The sequence below is a fragment of the Schistocerca gregaria genome, chromosome 3, assembly GCF_023897955.1.
Source record: "Schistocerca gregaria isolate iqSchGreg1 chromosome 3, iqSchGreg1.2, whole genome shotgun sequence".
Classification (NCBI taxonomy): domain Eukaryota; kingdom Metazoa; phylum Arthropoda; class Insecta; order Orthoptera; family Acrididae; genus Schistocerca; species Schistocerca gregaria.
The window spans coordinates 473,439,383-473,443,659 of record NC_064922.1 but is presented as its reverse complement, the minus strand read 5'-3'; the positions used below and the strand labels follow the sequence as shown (position 1 = coordinate 473,443,659).

General features: G+C 35.8%; 1 long non-coding RNA gene across 1 annotated transcript; it reads left to right on the top strand.

Moving 5' to 3' along the window:
* Positions 1-877: 877 nt before the first annotated feature.
* LOC126354495 (uncharacterized) lies at positions 878-3,701 on the top strand. The gene is made up of 2 exons (XR_007565335.1): positions 878-1,755; positions 3,095-3,701. It is a non-coding gene; the product is annotated as an uncharacterized LOC126354495 (long non-coding RNA).
* Positions 3,702-4,277: the final 576 nt, after the last annotated feature.

The following is a 4,277-nucleotide window of genomic DNA, read 5'->3' as shown; positions in this document are numbered from 1 at the left end:
AGTGCTTCACATTAATTCCATTGTGCATAGTCCTGATTATATCAATGCCAATGCAGGATTGCTCCTCTGCTGCTTGCACAAACTCCTCTTGTCTGCTCTGAACCTCCTGATGCAGGATCTCAGCACAGGTGAAATAATGAACAGACAGGTGTGGTTGATATGAATGTATGAATAAATTTTGCTCTCCTAATAACTTGTTATAACACTTTTTAATGTATATTAAAAAGCTTTCCCACTTGGTAAGTCTTGGAATCTTTGTTTTTAATATATTTTTCCCATGTGGAAGTTTCTTTCTATTTTATTTACTTTTTAATGTATGGTTGAAATAAAAATTTTAAAATAATAGTGGTACGATGGATCTAGTCATACGTCCGCGCTCTACCACTTATAGAAACAAACAGGTGAAGATACAAAAATTAATAAATTGAAGAGTGTATTTCTTCTTCCTTCTTTTTTGTGCCGATGTATCAAAACATTATCCTTGCCACAAAACAACTCGTTAATTTATCTTTGACATGTTCTATAAATCATTCTTTTTACATATAGCTTACATGTATAAAAAGGAAAAATAAATATGATTCAACATAATTGCCCCCCTCTTTCTGAGCTTATTTCCCTTTTTGAGGGTTGATACTCCCGGCAGGTAGGGGTGTAGCGTTTATTTTCGACTGTTGGAGTTATCCTGAATGGTTATCACTTTATATGGGCATGTCAGCTTCTTTTAACACATAAATACATAAATTTTCTCTCCTAACAAAGTGCTTGGTGTAACCACATAGTCCCATTGTTGTCAGTCAGCATGTGCACAGTGTTCAGGTTGCGAAACATCTGCACCCAGCTCAAAGTCCACTATTGTCCCATTTTGCACTCACGGAGTGTCCTTGTCATTCATTTACATTAGCTTTCACTGCACAAACTCGTGAAGCTCGTGTTCAGCAGTGTGACCCTTTGTAAAATCTTCGATGTGGTGACATCTGGTTCCATATCAGCAGCCCAAGGAATTTATGTCACCTTGTTGCTCTCATTAATTCAGTGGGGACACCAGCCATACATCTGACATTAGTCAACAAGGTAAGTTCCTTGCCACTTTTACAACGTTGTTGAGCACAGAAAATTCATGTTAAACAATGTATTGCCATCTTTAGTTTATCACGCATGTGCACGCGTGTACACACACACACACACACACACACACACACACACACACACACACACACACACACACCACATGCACACTTAACATTTTGCAGCCAGGTTTAGTATGGTTTCGCACTTTGTTTTTGAGCATCTTTCATACAGTTGCATTACATAAAGCTTCCATAGTTTCCTTTCCACATACTATACACAGTGCATAAAAAAATACAAATACAATTATAAAATACACTTATCCTGTTCATTTGCTGGCATGCCATTATTGTCACTTATATACATTATGGTCTGTAACATATTCTCTCCCCTTTTTATATATATTTTCAATGCTCATCGTTTTGTTTTAGTACATATTGTTAAATTACAATTTTGTAACATTATTAAATTCCAGTTTTATGAGTACACATTTTACTCTCATTTAGTTGTACATTCTTCATATAACATTCAAACCATAATAGAGTCTGTTTTCATTTATGGCATACATTGATATACATTTCATTTCAATTTACAGTGACTTCCTGTCAGAGGAAATTTACAGTGACTGCTTGTCTGAGCATATTTACCAATTCCAAAGAATTAAAGATGTAAACAACAGTCGCTACAGCAGTAAGTGTGTCAAACATAATTTCACGAGTCATAGGTACATTCTCCGATCCATTAAATATGTAAACTTCTGGTAGTTTGTAATTGTCAAGCATGAAACGGAATTTACCAGTATGATAATTAACTAAACAATCTGATTCAATTCTATATGGTAATCCCAACACAAAAATATCTAATGCATTATTTAATGCTCCATTAACTTGAATTTGTGCACATTCAAAGAGATATTTAGGATTCACCACTATTCAGGTAACTATGCATGGCCTTGCCTCTCTAGCATTCTTGAGGAAGGATCTACACACTACAGGGTTGAGGAAATTGTATAGAAAGGCATTTATGCACTCAGTTACATCTCGTTAAAAAAATGACTGTGATTCCAAGAAAATAATAGTTTGTTGTTTTTAAACACGACACCAATCATATCAGATACTTATTCAGTGTTTAAAAGTGCAGCTCAATATTTACTTGTTATGTTCATTGTATAAAGGATAACCATTTCATGTGATGAGGTATACAGAGTTGTCTCGTCAATACAATATGTCACATACAATGAGCATAAAACAGTGTTTACATAAGTAACAAACATGCATAAAAATTGCAGTGTAAATCAGGTGTTTGATGCTTCGATTGGTAGTCAGTGCTCACAGTAGTTAGGTTTTGGCCCCTTGATTATTTGGTAGTGCACAACCTTAGTTCAGCATCATGATATGTGACCTACTGCAACTGTTTTCTTCTTCACATACTTTCACACTGTCACATTCATATGTATCATAAACTTATTAATATATTTACTTGTGGTGCAGTCCTTTCTTATGTTTATATGGTAACTAACACTCTACAAGCATTTATCTTTCTTCACTTTAGGATGTGTCAATGCATCATTCCCTGGAAGGAAGAAAACTTAATACTAGTTTAAAACTATATCTTAATAGATAAGTGTATAGTGACTTGATGGCTACTAATATCTTTTTCATATATTCAACCATGTATTCATTCACTTCAGTGTGCAGTTGTGCTATCACAAAACTTATTTAACATCATGTGTGCATCTCTAGTTCTATACATATCTTCTAAATCTGATAGATAAAGTGTATTATAGGCATAGTGTGACCTCTTGTTCATTTTGCCACTAATACTGTACTCGCTTGTTTACCTGCAGCAAGACTTTTCTGTCCATCAAGTATAATTAGTGCATGCACTTTCTATACTTATATTTTGTAAATATTGTATATACAGGGTGCGTCAAAAAATGTATACACACTTTGAACTGTCATAGACAATTTATTTCCTGTTCTACAAGGTTAAATATCTGTAAGAAAGTAATGTTATGTTTCTTCAACAGATGGCACTGTGGCAGCAGTGGCAGGGAAGTAACTGCTTCATGTCGGATGTGTGTTTGAGCTTTGAAGTGCGGAAGCAGATAATTAAGTGGTACTGGAAGTTTGAGAATGTAGCTGCGGTTCGAAGACGGTGGAGAAGTGAGTATGGTACAGAACCACTTTCAAGGATAACAATTACACGTCTACGAGACAAATTCAAAATTCATGGAACAGTGTGTGATGTACATAAAGGTTGATCAGGGCAACCTCGTACAGCTACAAGTGATGATTCCACAACTGCGGTCTCAGAACTGTTTCAGCGTTCACCTCAAAAATCTTCACGGCAAGCATTACATGGGAGTAATGTAAGTGCTAGTAGTGTGCTACACATTCTGAAGAAAGGCAAGTTTTGTGTGTACGTTCCAAGGGTGGTGCAACAGCTAAGTGGCGACGATCCAGATTGAAGGTTAGAATTTTGTGAATGGGTTCAGGAGATGATGAGGTGTGCGCAGAAATCTCATTGGACACTTTGGTACAATGTACGGAATCAGTGGTAACTCATACTCAGAAGTGTATTGATTATTGATGCTGTATGTCACCAGTTTGTTCATTAATCACATTTGCAAAGTACATTAATTGGACTTTAAGCTTTCCATTTCCAGAAATTTTCTATGACGCTTCAAAGTGTGTATACATTTTTTTGATGCACCCTGTATCCTCTTTGTGTGTGTGTGTGTGTGTGTGTGTGTGTGTGTGTGTGTTTCAATATGCTTTACAAATGCTATTGCAGGCTGTAGCTCTCATTTGTTTTGGGCGCTCCAACACTCCCAGTTGTGCCTGTCTGTCATGCATGCATTTGAGGTTTCTTGACTAACTTGCTCCCCAATGCACATGCACTGCATCACTCTGATACTACTTACATCACAGCGAGTTGTGTATTATATTGGGTACTGCCGTGCGTTTCACAAATTCATTTATTTTGTTTACAACTGGGCTATGCGCAAGGTGAAGCATTGAAAGAATATCATCATCTCTAGAAACATAAAAGTAAAATTCTTCCTTGTTATAACCTTTCATCATATCCTTCACACATATGACATATAAGAAAAAACACAAACAAAATTTTTCCTTATCAACTAACAACATAAATTCTGGACTGTGACTTTCCAGCATCCTAAATCTAATATTATATATATATATATATAT